The sequence below is a fragment of the Salvelinus namaycush genome, chromosome 29 (assembly GCF_016432855.1).
Source record: "Salvelinus namaycush isolate Seneca chromosome 29, SaNama_1.0, whole genome shotgun sequence".
Classification (NCBI taxonomy): domain Eukaryota; kingdom Metazoa; phylum Chordata; class Actinopteri; order Salmoniformes; family Salmonidae; genus Salvelinus; species Salvelinus namaycush.
Genome location: NC_052335.1, coordinates 29,502,189 through 29,519,286, shown reverse-complemented (window position 1 = coordinate 29,519,286; position 17,098 = coordinate 29,502,189).

Sequence of the window (17,098 nt, the reverse complement as noted above, 5' to 3'; positions counted from 1 at the left end):
ATCTCATCTAATAGTATGGGGAAGATAATTATCTAATCTAATAGCATGGGGAAGATAATTATCTCATCTAATAGTATGGGGAAGCTAATTATCTATTCTAACAGAATGGTGAAGATAATTATCTATTCTAATCTAATAGTATGGGGAAGATCATTATCTATTCTAACAGCATGGGAAAGACAATTACTCTCTCAGTCCTTTAAAACACATTGTTATCTTCCTGATGCGATTCACCACCTGTGGTGACACCAATGCATTCTTGCCCAATTGCGTTTCCTCAAAGAAGAAAAGCTGGGGAGAAACAAGACACTGACCCTCACTGACCATTGCAGTATTGTGCTATTGTTGCTTATACAGTGACCACAAAAGTAAATTAGAACTACGTTAGAAGAAATTCCCTTTTCACTGTAATACTTGAGTTTATTGGTCTTGTCCACGTTAAAATAACTTATTTTGATGTCATTTCAATTTCTTTTAAAGGTCCAATGCAGCCTTTGTGTGTGTGTTTAAGTGTCTGTGTGTGTTAAAGATTCCAATGAACTAACGTCACCATTCCTCCAGGACAACACATAGCAACAGAGAGGAGAGACGTCGAAACATGACCAGGCATTATAAGCTCATTCTCTCTTTTTCAACATTCCTTTGGATTTTCATTCACTCTTTCCAAATACCTGTAGCTTGAGGTTTGAACCAAGATGAAAACTATAAACTACACACACACACACACACACACACACACACACACACACACACACACACACACACACACACACACACACACACACACACACACACACACACACACACACACAAAACTATAACCAAAACCCAAAACAGGTCCAATGCAGCCGTTTTATCTCAATATCAAATCATTTCTGGGAAACAATTTGTACTTTACTCCATCCCACCAAAACAGGTTGAAATTTCAGGCAGTCTTTTCAAACGGCTCTTACACTGAAAGGGCTTATCATTAATTTCACAGTTTCACAGTATTATTCCAACCTCATAGTGCAGAAATATACAGTACCAGTCAAACGTTTGGGCACACCTACTCATTCAAGGGTTTTTCTTATATTTTTACTATTTTTTACATTGTAGAATAATAACGAAGACATCAAAAGGAAATATGAAATAACACATATGTATTCATGTAGTAACCAAAAAAGTGTTAAACAAATCAAAATAGATTTTAGGTTTTAGATCCTTCAAAGTAGCCACCCTATGCCTTGATGACAGCTTTGCACACACTTGGCATTCTCTCAACCAGCTTTACCTGGAATGCTTATCCAACAGTCTTGAAGGAGTTCCCACATATGCTGAGCACTGCGGTGCAACTCATCCCAAACCATCTCAAATTGGGTTGAGGTTGGGTGATTGTGGAGGCCAGGTAATCTGATGCAGCACTCCATCACTCTCCTTCTTGGTCAAATAGCCCTTACACAGCCTGGAGGTGTGTTGGGTAATTGTCATGTTGAAAACAAATGATAGCCCCACTAAGCGTAAACCAGATGGGATGGTATATCACTGCAGAATGCTATGGTAGCAATGCTGGCTAAGTGTGCCTTGAATTCTAAATAAATCACTGATAGTGTCACCAGCAAAGCACCCCCACACCATCACACCCCCTCCTCCATGCTTCACGGTGGGAACCGCACATGCAGAGATCATCTGTTCACCTACTCTGCGTTTCACAAAGACAGTGGTTGGAATCAAAAATTGCAAATTTGGACTCATCAGACAAAAGGAAAGATTTCCACCAGTCTAACGTCCATTGCTTATGTTTCTTGGCCCAAGCAAGTCTCTTGTTTTTATTGGTGTCCTATAGTAGTGCAGCAATTTGACCATGAAGGCCTGATTCACGCAGTCTCCTCTGAACAGTTGATGTTGAGATGTGTCTGTTACTTGAACTCTGTGAAGCATTTATTTGGGCTGCAATTTGTGAGGTTGATAACTCTAATGAACTTATCCTCTGCAGCAGAGGTAACTCTGGTTCTTCCTTTCCTGTGGTGGGTCCTCATGCGAGCCAGTTTCATCATAGCGCCTAATGGTTTTTGTGACTGCACTTGTTCTTTACATTTTCCAGATTGACTTGAAATTTTCCAGATTGACTGATCTTCATGTCTTAAAGTAATGATAGACTGTCGATTCTCTTTGCTTATTTGAGCTGTTCTTTCCATAATATGGACTTTGTCTTTTACCAAATAGGGCTATCTTCTGTATACCACCCCTACCTTGTCACAGCACAACTGATTGGCTCAAACACATTAAGAAGGAAAGAACTTCCACAAATGTACTTTTAACAAGGCACACCTGTTAATTGAAATGCATTCCAGGTGACTACCCCATAAAGCTGGTTGAGAGAATGCGAAGAGTGTGCAAAGCTGTCATCAAGGCAAAGGGTGGCTATAAAATATATTTTGATTTGTTTAACACTTTTTCGGTTACTACATGATTCCATATGTGTTATTTCATATTTTGATGTCTTCACTATTATTCTACAATGTAGAAAATAGTAAAAAATAAAGGAAAACCCTGGAATGAGTAGGTGTGTCCAAACTTTTGACTGGTACTGTATATAAAACACAGGAAATCTCATTTTTGACTGCACTGGGCCTTTAACGTTCTTTTAGCCTTCTTTCAACAAGGTGTCTCTCTGTTTCAGGTTGTTTCAGGTGGTTTCGTAACTCTGAGACACTTGAAGGAATCTGAATGAACAATGAGGCAGAGTTATGACTTCAGGCTGATAGGGTGTAAGGTAGCGAATCACACGGAGTGAAAGCTTAAAGTTGCTATGACGAGAGCCAATGAGATTTGAAAACAAGAGTCATCCCTATAACAGTGCTCTTCAGAATGCCCCTCATAAGACAGAGAAGAAACATGTAGCTCAATGTCTGTGCACAATGTTCAGCAATTTCTTTCAGATGATTTTGACAGAAGCAAATATACTTTGATCTGCACAGTCCTTTTAACTTTATGAATTGTTAACTTACCTTGTAAAAGTCAACAAGTATGTGTGGCCTGCACGGACGTGTTCTAAGGAAAGTCTATTGGATCAGGTACGGACAAGCGAGGAGAGCTCAAAGCTGATTCCGATGCTGCGTTGATGTATTCAGTCTTTTACACTGCAGGATGAAGACATTCTCACAAAGACAGGGCTCAAGTGTGTGTCAATACGCACACACATAGAAACACACACATAGAGTGCCTTCAGAAAGTACTCACACCCCTTGACTTTTTCCACATTATGTTGTGTTACAGCCTGAATTTAAAATGGATTAAATTGAGATTTTGTGTCACTTCCCTACACACAATACCCCATAATGTCAAAGTGGAATTCTGTTTTTAGACATTTTTACAAATTAATTAAGAATGAAAAGTTTAAATGTCTTGAGTCAATAAGTATTCAACTCCCTCGTTATGGCAAGCTTAAGGTTCAGGGGTAAAAATGTGCTTAACAAGTCACATAATAAGTTAATAATAGTGTTATAATAGTGTTCAACATGATTTTTGAATGACTACCTCATCTCTGTACGCCACACAAGTATCTGTAAGGTCCCTCAGTCGAGCAGTGAATTTCAAACACAGATTCAACCACAAAGACCAGGGAGGTTTTCCAATGCCTCACAAAGGAAAGGGAAAGGGAGGGCACCTATTGGTAGATGGGTAATCATGTTATGGGTATGCTTGTAATCGTTAAGGATTTAAAAAAAAAAAATGGAATGGAGCTTAGCACAGGCAAACCCCTAGAGGAAAACCTGCTTCAGTCTACTTTCCACCAGACACCGGGAGATGAATTCCCCTTTCAGCAGGACAATAACCTAAAACACAAGGACAAATCTAGACTGGTAAATGTTACTGAGTGACCGAGTTAGAGTTTTGAAATGGTTGTCTAGCAATCAGCAAAAACCAATTTGACAGAGCTTTAATCATTTTGAAAAGACTAATGAGCAAATATTGTACAATCCAGATGTGCAAAGCTCTAAGAGATTTACCCAGAAAGACTCAGAACTGTAATCACTGCCAAAGGTGATTCTAACATATATTGACTCAGGGGTGTGAATACCTATGTAAATGAGATATTTCTGTATTTGATTTTCAATAACTTTGCTAAATTCTCTAAAAATATGTTTTCACTTTGTCATTATGGGTGAGAAAACAATCAATGTAATCCATTTTGAATTCAGGCTGTAACATAACAACATGTGGAATAAGTCAAGGGGTATAAATACTTTCTGAAGGCTCTGTACATACAGACTCCCACCCCCCACTAACCCCCTACACACACACACACATGCAAGGTTGAATGAATGCATGGCGTCTCCCTGTAATCACTTCTCACCCGAAAACCTAACTCTAGTGACCCATAGCCATCTTTTTTTTTTACTGTCTGATACCACCTCAATCCCCTCTCCTCTCCTCTCCTCTCCTGAGCTGTTTCTTTGCTTCAGCTTCTGTATTTTATTAAGTCAGGCTACCCTAAGGAAGTAACTCACGTCCTCATTATCTACACATCAAATGGGGGTCCAGGCCACTACAGTCATACCACGAAACCACGGCAACAGCTGCCTCTAATTGATGTTATAGGATCAAACTGCTAACATATGACTATGCCCCCCCTCCCCAATCCAACACAACCAACAACACACTATATACCCCACTTACTATGAGGGTCCCAACAGACACACAGTCACGGGTTAAAGTGAATCATCGAAAAGAAAGGATGAGGTTGAAAAGAGAGGGGAAAGAAAGAGGAACGTACTGGTTCAAAAGTAGTCTATCCTGGCCAACAAAGAGAGAGAGAGAGAAGAGAGTGAGATAAAAGAGAGAGAGTGAGAGAAGAGAGAGGGGATTCAGGAAGCATGGTGTGGTTTTCTGATGGTTCTGAAGTGGTCTACTCTATGCCTTGATGATTCAGAATTCTACTATGCCCTGGCCAACAGAAGACCATTGAGTTGACAAAGTGGAAGAAGGGGGATGGGAGAAAGAATGACTGTCAGGCTGTGATGCTGAAGGAACCACAGTGTAGTTTCTGTCTGGCTGTGATGCTGAAGGAACCACAGTGTAGTGTCTGTCTGGCTGTGATGCTGAAGGAACCACAGTGTAGTTTCTGTCTGGCTGTGATGCTGAAGGAACCACAGTGTAGTTTCTGTCTGGCTGTGATGCTGAAGGAACCACAGTGTAGTGTCTGTCTGGCTGTGATGCTGAAGGAACCACAGTGTAGTTTCTGTCTGGCTGTGATGCTGAAGGAACCACAGTGTAGTTTCTGTCTGGCTGTGATGTTGAAGGAACCACAGTGTAGTTTCTGTCTGGCTGTGATGTTGAAGGAACCACAGTGTAGTTTCTGTCTGGCTGTGATGCTGAAGGAACCACAGTGTAGTTTCTGTCTGGCTGTGATGCTGAAGGAACCACAGTGTAGTTTCCATGATGGATCTCCATGTGAAAACTGATGAGTTGTCAGATCCGGCCTTCGCCAGATGGTTCGTATTCCACTCTATAAACCCTAGATGCACTTCCACAATGGTGGACCATCCACCATGCACGGACACAAACGTTTTGTACATTGAATGTAATGTATTGGTGTCATTAACCGGGAAGCATATATTTTTAGCAATGCTACCATGTTGACCATTCACAATATCACATCACTCACTACCATCACTCAAACATACTGTACATTCATACCCTAAAAGGAAAGTGAGGTTGTCACAACGTCGTCACATGGTAACGTCCTGACCAACCTTCTCATCACCTGTTTGCAACATTGTAACAACGTTGTATGTTATTAGTTGGCTCTGCTCTCTCAACTCAATGCAACTCAATATAGATAGGTCGATAAACCCCCCCAGTCCTATTATGTACTTCCACAGTCACTGAAACACATTAAGCTGTCTCCTAACCCATAATAACAACATAACCAACTTTCTCATAACCAATTTCCAACATTATGACACTGTTGATACAGCGTCCCATTATAAGCGTCAGTATAGATAGATAAACTCAACGAAACCTCTTGAAACCTCTTAGATGTAATGGCAACATTTAGATTTCCACCTAAATAGACATACCCAAAAGTAACTGCTATTCATGTGTAATTACATGATTCTGACATGCCAAGACTTGGTATATTTGAAAAGAAGACATCTGGGAGATGATGAGGATAGAACGGAGTTATTGTTCAGAATACGTAAGATGAAGCGCACACAAAATATCAGTTTTTTTAATATTTTTTTTATTTTGAAAGTAATCTTTCATTGACAAGCTATAAGTGAATTATTGAAGCCCAGAGCTGAAAACACATCAGATGCCTTCCACAACATGTGATCAATATCAGGGGACAAAATGGAATTGATAGACCTAACAACTATAAATGGTATTGATAGACCTAACAACTATAAATGGTATTGACAGACCTAACAACTATAAATGGGCAGATGTTTTAATAAGTGGTGTCAGGTGTGGTCACAGGATGTTTCCAAGTGTCCCTAAACCTCTCCAAAGTGACATATGTCTGTAAATTAGATAATTCCAATGCTATTACATATTTTCAATCCCTAAACACAGTTTCTACCATATTAACGTCAAACATAGTGGTGTTGTCATGGGGTATCCAGGGTACATTCAAGTGTCCTTTCAACCTCTCCAAAGTGTCCGAATGTGGTAATTGCAATGTTTCTGCACACTGCATGTGCCTAAAAGTTATTGTTCACTATAAAATAAAAAAAACTCAACACCAACTCTCAAACATTGTGGTGGTGTCGGGGGACATACAGGGGATATCCAAGTGTTTTCATCATAGTTTTCATGCTCAAAGATAAACTCACTCGGTGGACATTCGATGGTGCCATTAAGTCATACATTATCAGATAACATTGGCAATATGCTGGATTTGTTCCTACCAACCTAAGGATCCATTTAATATCCCCCTTGTAGCTATATCTTAAACACAGACCAAAACGAAGCTTACCTTGTAAGATGTTTGCTGTTTGGTGAAAACGTTGTGTAAAATAAAAATGTTGACTCCCTGGGCCGGTGATCAATAACGGCAGGTCACAGGCAGACAAATAACATTTAACATTTAAGTCATTTAGCAGACGCTCTTATCCAGAGCGACTTACATTTTTAACCTTTATTTAACTAGGCAAGTCAGTTAAGAACAAACTCTTATTTTCAATGACGGCCTAGGAACAGTGGGTTAACTGCCTTGTTCAGGGGCAGAACGACAGATTTGTACCTTGTCAGCTCGGGGATTTGAACTTGCAACCTTTCGGTTACTAGCCCAACGCTCTAACCACTAGGCTACCCTGCCGCCCCGGCAATAAGACCTCCTCATGATCTGTGGAGTCCCGGCTTTATGTGCGAATCAATGTATTCCGTGTTTATTTTGTTTATGCTTCACAACGCTAACCAGGATTTAGGTAGCAGCCATCTTGAAATTAGGTCATCGGCTCAGCCTGCCCTAATACATTTGTATGCCCATATATGGTTGTAAATCACATCAAATTTTTTAGGCACAAATCAATAGCCAAGGTACTCAGCTTTCCGCAGACAGCCTGCTTTTGCAGATAGGGGCCACCATTTTCACATCCAACTGAATTGAATAAAAACAATTGAATAGGGTCCCCAAATAACGAGACTTTACATTTAAGAAGTTTGGACTTCAGCAGTCACTGACACATGAAGCTGTCTCCTAACCCTTCTTCCAAAGTATATAGGGTGTCAGAAACAGTCCATACTCCAATGGAGTGGAGGGGTTTTAGTACCTGGGAGTGGAGTGGATTTAGTAACTAGGACTGGAGTGGATTTAGTAACTAGGAGTGGAGTGGATTTAGTAACTAGGAGTGGAGTGGATTTAGTAACTAGGAGTGGAGCTGTTTTAGTACCTAGGAGTGGAGGGGTTTTATTACCTGGCACAGCCTTGCAAATTGGGGCACTTAAAAAGTGAATGAGCCTCTCCCTGTTGTTTCTAATGGCCCTCTTGTTACTGAAGCTGAAGAAGTGTGTGTGTGTGTGTGTGTGTGTGTGTGTGTGTGTGTGTGTGTGTGTGTGTGTGTGTGTGTGTGTGTGTGTGTGTGTGTCACTGAAGTTTACTATGATCAGCAGGACGCATAATTAGCCCAATCAAAGAGGAAGTCAAGTGGCGGTTATTATGAACGGTTGTCGTAACGACGGCCATTATAACCAGCCTACGGTGGAAAGATATTGATGTGTTGACGCCAGCTCTCTACTTGATTGTGGAGGAGATTTATACTGCGGGCCGACTCTATTTGTCTGTCTGTGTGTGTGTGTGTGTGTGTGTGTGTGTGTGTGTGTGTGTGTGTGTGTGTGTGTGTGTGCGTGTGTGCGTGCGTGCGTGCGTGCGTGCGTGCGTGCGTGCGTGCGTGCGTGCGTGCGTGTGTGTGTATGTGTGTGTGTCGTTAAATAGCCTGACACAATTAAAGATATATGGTCATAGACAGGCATGTGATTTTAAAGGGGGTGGCGATGAAGGCTGTCTAGTAAATACCAGTCAGACGTGTACAATGAAATAGATATAGTTTGAAAGGAAATGATAAAGGGAGACGCCACAGTCTGCCCACTGCATTCTGTGCTTCCACGTGGTTTACCGGTGATCATTTGAAAGGGACATTTTAGAGACATTTTTAAAGCGTGTAATAGGAAGTCCTTAATAGGCTACAAAGGCATGTTAGGGAGATGAATTAAGGATTGTGAATGTATGCAGATCCTCATTATGGAAAGAAGGTAATCCCATATTCAATCCCTGTGTTAATCTCTCACCATCTCTCTCTTTCTCTCTTTCTACATCACCCCTGTCTATTAGCCGCTTCTCTCTCTTTAGAACATTCTCTCCTTATTTATCACTCTCTCTCTCTCCACACACAAGTGACCAATCGGTTTCTCCACAGCTCTATTCACTGATCTCAGATAAGCGAAGAGGCTATTCTCATTGCAAACATTTAAGGAGAGGCAGCGCGACGAGATTTCAATATACATATACATGTACATAAACATTTCAATGAACGTGACGCCCTTGCTCTACCTTCGTTGTGGCTGGCAACGTGACGTCCTTGCTCTACCTTTGTTGTGGCTGGCAACGTGACGTCCTTGCTCTACCTTCGTTGTGGCTGGCAACGTGACGTCCTTGCTCTACCTTCGTTGTGGCTGGCAACGTGACGTCATTGCTCTACCTTCGTTGTGGCTGGCAACGTGACGTCCTTGCTCTACCTTCGTTGTGGCTGGCAACTTGACGTTCTTGCTCTACCTTCGTTGTGGCTGGCAACGTGACGTCCTTGCTCTACCTTCGTTGTGGCTGGCAACGTGACGTCCTTGCTCTACCTTCGTTGTGGCTGGCAACGTGACGTCCTTGCTCTACCTTCGTTGTGGCTGGCAACGTGACGTCATTGCTCTACCTTCGTTGTGGCTGGCAACGTGACGTCCTTGCTCTACCTTCGTTGTGGCTGGCAACATGACGTCCTTGCTCTACCTTCGTTGTGGCTGGCAACGTGACGTCCTTGCTCTACCTTCGTTGTGGCTGGCAACGTGACGTCCTTGCTCTACCTTCGTTGTGGCTGGCAACTTGACGTTCTTGCTCTACCTTCATTGTGGCTGGCAACGTGACGTCCTTGCTCTACCTTCGTTGTGGCTGGCAACGTGACGTCCTTGCTCTACCTTCGTTGTGGCTGGCAACGTGACGTCCTTGCTCTACCTTTGTTGTGGCTGGCAACGTGACGTCCTTGCTCTACCTTCGTTGTGGCTGGCAACGTGACGTCCTTGCTCTACCTTCGTTGTGGCTGGCAACGTGACGTCCTTGCTCTACCTTTGTTGTGGCTGGCAACGTGACGTCCTTGCTCTACCTTTGTTGTGGCTGGCAACGTGACGTCCTTGCTCTACCTTCGTTGTGGCTGGCAACGTGACGTCCTTGCTCTACCTTCGTTGTGGCTGGCAACGTGACGTCCTTGCTCTACCTTTGTTGTGGCTGGCAACGTGACGTCCTTGCTCTACCTTCGTTGTGGCTGGCAACTTGACGTTCTTGCTCTACCTTCGTTGTGGCTGGCAACGTGACGTCCTTGCTCTACCTTCGTTGTGGCTGGCAACTTGACGTTCTTGCTCTACCTTCGTTGTGGCTGGCAACGTGACGTCCTTGCTCTACCTTCGTTGTGGCTGGCAACGTGACGTCCTTGCTCTACCTTCGTTGTGGCTGGCAACGTGACGTCCTTGCTCTACCTTCGTTGTGGCTGGCAACGTGACGTCCTTGCTCTACCTTCGTTGTGGCTGGCAACTTGACGTTCTTGCTCTACCTTCGTTGTGGCTGGCAACGTGACGTCCTTGCTCTACCTTCGTTGTGGCTGGCAACGTGACGTCCTTGCTCTACCTTCGTTGTGGCTGGCAACGTGACGTCCTTGTTCTACAGCTCCAAATTTACTGTAATATTTCAGTATCACAGTAGCCACTGACTAGCCATTAAGTTATTTCAAACTTACTATTCAACATTGCAAGCAACGCTTCCTCTAAAACATATTATCTAGCAACACTTGAATAATGCAACCAAACCGTATTACACTCTTGAATAATGCAACAAATCACAAGCATGTGCATACAATCAATTAAACAATTTATTTTCTTGTTTGTATACACATTAGGTAAATGTAGCTTGCAAGACAATAACACAGCTAGCTAGTAAGATATCAAACATGAAGAGTTACCCCTGTCATAAGAATATAAAAGTACAAACCAGGCTTAATTTGATCAATATCATGGAGGTCTATAATTATATGAGGTAAACTCAAAATTGCAACTGAAACTTTACAAATTCCCTTGTGTGTTGATAAGCTTCTTGCTGCATGCTTTTGGGCTGGATGGTGGCTCAGAGCAGCCAAAAGGGAAAACTCCATTGAGCTTTCCTTTCTTCATGCTAAGATGACACTTTCAGAACGTAACAGGTTGTTACAGCAATTTCAGGTGAAAACTCAATAAAGCAAGTCTCTAATACAGTATAATGAAAATGTCAACAACAGAAAATATTGCTCTGCCGTAGGATCGTTGGGCTGAACGAGCCAGTTCTGTTTACACTGTCCTGCTTAGAGGGGGTCATCTGTCATCTGGAGAGGGTTGTGTGCAACCTCCAGAGGTAGTGTTCGAGACGTGAGAAACACACAAGTTTACATTACACTAATGTCTCTGAAGAATCGATACCTCTCGAGATTCTCTCAAAATTCTTCTTAATTCTCATCAAGGAGAATAGAACTTAAGTCCTACGGGGAAAAAACTACAGTTTGTCACCTCCAAAAGGCCGCTAATACTATAGATCAGAGGTGTCCAACTCATTTCATGGAGGACCTAGTGTGTACAGGTTTAAGTTTTTTCCTTTCAATTAAGACAGAGACAACCAGGTGTGACCTTACTTCATCAATCAAGTAGAAGGGAGGAGCGAAAACTCGCAGACACTCGGCCCTCCGTGGAATGAGTTTGACACCTGTGCTATACGGTGATTGGGCCAGAGGAGGGGGGCGGTACTAATACTATAGGGGGTATTGGCCAGAGGAGGTGGAGATGGAGGGGTACTAATACAATGGGATGGGCCAGAGGAGGTGGGGATGGGGGTACTACTACTATAGGGGGTATGGGCCAGAGGAGGTAGAGATGGGGGTACTACTACTATAGGAGGTATTGGCCAGAGGAGGTGGGGATGGGGGGTACTACTACTATAGGGGGTATGGGCCAGAGGAGGTGGAGATGGGGGTACTACTACTATAGGAGGTATTGGCCAGAGGAGGTGGGGATGGGGGGTACTAATACAATGGGATGCGCCAGAGGAGGTGGGGATGGGGGGGGTACTAATAATATAGGGGGTATTGGCCAGAGGAGGTGGAGATGGGGGGTACTAATACTATGGGATGGGCCAGAGGAGCTGGAGGTGGGGGGTACTAATACTATAGGGGGTATTGACCAGAGGAGGTGGAGGTGGGGGGTACTAATACTATAGGGGGTATGGGCCAAAGGAGGTGGAGATGGGGGTACTACTACTATAGGGGGTATTGGCCAGAGGAGGTGGAGATGGGGGGTACTGATATTATGGGATGGGCCAGAGGAGGGGGATGGTAAGGGGCACTGGTACTTAGAAAGTTATTGATTCAGGAAATTCCTAAAACACTCCAGGAGGGGGGAGGCGTGGTGCATAGCAAAAAAAACTATAGAATGAGTGGGCTCATTCAATGACCCTTAGTCAGCACATGCTGGGGGGATGGGGACATGGACAAAAGGCCCCATTCTGCCAACAATGAGGGGCATTTAGACTATCACATACCCCAGTCCAGTGACTCTGTTTGGGGGGTGGAGAGCTCGGGGCTTGGTGGTGGGACAGGGACATCAATAGAAGGAGCTAGGCTATAAAGAGAGGGGTCAGTGGCTTGTCTTAAAGCTAAGGGTCAAGGGTCAGGGAGAGGAGCCATTGACACAGAGATATCACAGTTGTAAAACAGAGGAGTGTTGGGGGTTGGGGAAGAGTGACAGGACATAGGAGCAGCACACAAAGGGTTGGTAACAGAGGGCTAATTTAGAGACACAGTAGGATGGTCTGAGGACTGCAAAGGAAATGAGTCCTGAGGAAATGAGGAAATGAGGGTTGCAAAACTTTCCCAAATGTCCCAGGTTCTCCAGAATCCCTGAACTGTACAATCCTGGTCTTGTTTCTTAGGTCTCTCTTTATGTAGTGTTGTGGTGTCTCACTTGTCGTGATGTGTGTTTTGTCCTATATATATATATTTTTTTTTTATCCCAGCCCCCGTCCCCACAGGAGGCCTTTTGCCTTTTGGTAGGCCATCATTATAAATAAGAATTGGTTCTTAACGGACTTGCCTAGTTAAATAAAGATTAAATAAAATATAAAATATAGATAAAAAATATTTTCGAATGTTTGTGGCTGTATATTCCCATTGTTTTTTTTTAAATTAGAATTTTATTTCACCTTTATTTAACCAGGTAGGCTAGTTGAGAACAAGTTCTCATTTACAACTGCGACCTGGGCAAGATAACGCAAAGCAGTGCGACTAAAACAACAACACAGAGTTACACATAAACAAACGTACAGTCAATAACACAATAGAAAGATCTATGTACAGTGTGTGCAAATGTAGAAGAGTAGGGAGGTAAGGCAATAAATAGGTCATAGAGGCGAAATAATTACAATTTAGCATTTATACTTTAGTGATAGATGTGCAGATGATGGTGTTGGCTGTATATGTCCCACTGTATTGGTGTTGGCTGTATATGTCCCACTGTATTGGCTGTATATGTCCCACGGTATTGGCTGTATATGTCCCACTGTATTTGTGTTGGCTGTATATGTCCCACTGTTTTGGTGTTGGCTGTATATGTCCCACTGTATTGGTGTTGGCTGTATATGTCCCACTGTATTGGTGTTGGCTGTATATGTCCCACTGTATTGGTGTTGGCTGTATATGTCCCACTGTATTGGTGTTGGCTGTATATGTCCCACTGTATTGGTGTTGGCTGTATATGTCCCGTTGTATTGGTGTTGGCTGTATATGTCCCGTTGTATTGGTGTTGGCTGTATATGTCCCACTGTATTGGTGTTGGCTATATATGTCCCACTGTATTGGTGTTCGCTGTATATGTCCCACTGTATTGGTGTTGGCTATATATGTCCCACCGTATTGGTGTTCGCTGTATATGTCCCACTGTATTGGTGTTGGCTGTATATGTCCCACTGTATTGGTGTTCGCTGTATATGTCCCACTGTATTGGTGTTGGCTATATATGTCCCACTGTATTGGTGTTGGCTGTATATGTCCCACTGTATTGGTGTTGGCTATATATGTCCCACCGTATTGGTGTTGGCTGTATATGTCCCACTGTATTGGCTGTATATGTCCCACTGTATTGGCTGTATATGTCCCACTGTATTGGTGTTGGCTGTATATGTCCCACTGTATTGGTGTTGGCTGTATATGTCCCACTGTATTGGTGTTGGCTGTATATGTCCCGTTGTATTGGTGTTGGCTGTATATGTCCCACTGTATTGGTGTTGGCTATATATGTCCCACTGTATTGGTGTTCGCTGTATATGTCCCACTGTATTGGTGTTGGCTGTATATGTCCCACCGTATTGGTGTTGGCTGTATATGTCCCACTGTATTGGTGTTCGCTGTATATGTCCCACTGTATTGGTGTTGGCTGTATATGTCCCACTGTATTGGTGTTCGCTGTATATGTCCCACTGTATTGGTGTTGGCTGTATATGTCCCACTGTATTGGTGTTCGCTGTATATGTCCCACTGTATTGGTGTTGGCTGTATATGTCCCACTGTATTGGTGTTCGCTGTATATGTCCCACTGTATTGGTGTTCGCTGTATATGTCCCGTTGTATTGTTGTTCGCTGTATATGTCCCACTGTATTGGTGTTGGCTGTATATGTCCCACTGTATTGGTGTTGGCTGTATATGTCCCGTTGTATTGTTGCTGGCTGCCTGTGAGTTTTATAATTCATTTTAAGATTCTTCTATTGGTTTTTAAATCAATCCAGGAGTGTGCACCCCAATACATGTTAGACATGCTTTTTAAGTTATGTACCCAGTACGTCCCTCATGTTCTCCGGAACTGGCCTTTTAAAACTATCCAAATGCCTTGGACAAAGAGGCATGGAGAGGCAGCCTTTAGTTACTATGCCCCCAGCCTCTGGAATAACCTGCCAGAGAACCTGAGGGGGACCAAGAGGCATGGAGAGACAGCCTTTAGTTATTATGCCCCCAGCCTCTGGAATAACCTGCCAGAGAACCTGAGGGGGACCAAGAGGCATGGAGAGGCAGCCTTTAGTTATTATGCCCCCAGCCTCTGGAATAACCTGCCAGAGAACCTGAGGGGGACCAAGAGGCATGGAGAGGCAGCCTTTAGTTATTATGCCCCCAGCCTCTGGAATAGCCTGCTAGAGAACCTGAGGGGGCCAAGAGGCATGGAGAGACAGCCTTTAGTTATTATGCCCCCAGCCTCTGGAATAGCCTGCCAGAGAACCTGAGAGGGCCAAGAGGCATGGAGAGACGTTCAACAACACACATCGGTACAATAGGGTGAGGCATGTCGTCTTATCCAAACTAATCCAAACTGGCATATTTTGTTACCAAAACGTTGTGTGCGTGTGTTTGTCTGCATGTGTCTGTACATGCTTATAGACTGTATATCTGAAAACCCACACCAACCATTACACTCCACCCTACACTACACTACACTACACTATATTACACTACACTACACTACACTACACTACACTATATTACACTACACTACACTACACTACAATACACTACACTACACTACACTATAATACACTACACTACACTACACTATAATACACCACACTACACTATAACACACTACACTACACTAAACTATATTACACTACACTACACTACACTATAATACACTACACTACACTACACTACGTGACACTATATTACACCACACTACACTATAACACACTACACTACACTACACTATATCACACTACACTACACTGTATTACACTACACTACACTATATCACACTACACTATATTACACTACACTACACTATATTACACTACACTACACTATATTACACTACACTACACTATATTACACTACACTACACTATATTACACTACACTACACTATATTACACTACACTACACTACACTACAATACACTACACTACACTACACTATATTACACTACACTACACTACACTACACTATATTACACTACACTACACTACAATACACTACACTACACTACACTATAATACACCACACTACACTATAACACACTACACTACACTAAACTATATTACACTACACTACACTATACTACACTACACTACACTACACTACACTACACTACACTACACTACGTGACACTATATTACACCACACTACACTATAACACACTACACTACACTACACTATATCACACTACACTACACTGTATTACACTACACTACACTATATCACACTACACTATATTACACTACACTACACTATATTACACTACACTACACTATATTACACTACACTACACTATATTACACTACACTACACTATATTACACTACACTACACTATATTACACTACACTACACTACACTACACTACACTATATTACACTACACTACACTACACTACAATACACTACACTACACTACACTATAATACACTACACTACACTACACTATATTACACTACACTACACTACACTACAATACACTACACTACACTACACTATAATACACCACACTACACTATAACACACTACACTACACTAAACTATATTACACTACACTACACTACACTATAATACACTACACTACACTACACTACGTGACACTATATTACACCACACTACACTATAACACACTACACTACACTACACTATATCACACTACACTACACTGTATTACACTACACTACACTATATCACACTACACTATATTACACTACACTACACTATATTACACTACACTACACTATATTACACTACACTACACTATATTACACTACACTACACTATATTACACTACACTACACTATATTACACTACACTACACTACACTACAATACACTACACTACACTACACTATATTACACTACACTACACTACACTACACTATATTACACTACACTACACTACAATACACTACAGTACACTACACTATAATACACCACACTACACTATAACACACTACACTACACTAAACTATATTACACTACACTACACTATACTACACTACACTACACTACACTACACTACACTACGTGACACTATATTACACCACACTACACTATAACACACTACACTACACTACACTATATCACACTACACTACACTGTATTACACTACACTACACTATATCACACTACACTATATTACACTACACTACACTATATTACACTACACTACACTATATTACACTACACTACACTATATTACACTACACTACACTATATTACACTACACTACACTATATTACACTACACTACACTACACTACACTACACTATATTACACTACACTACACTACACTACACTACAATACACTACACTACACTACACTAT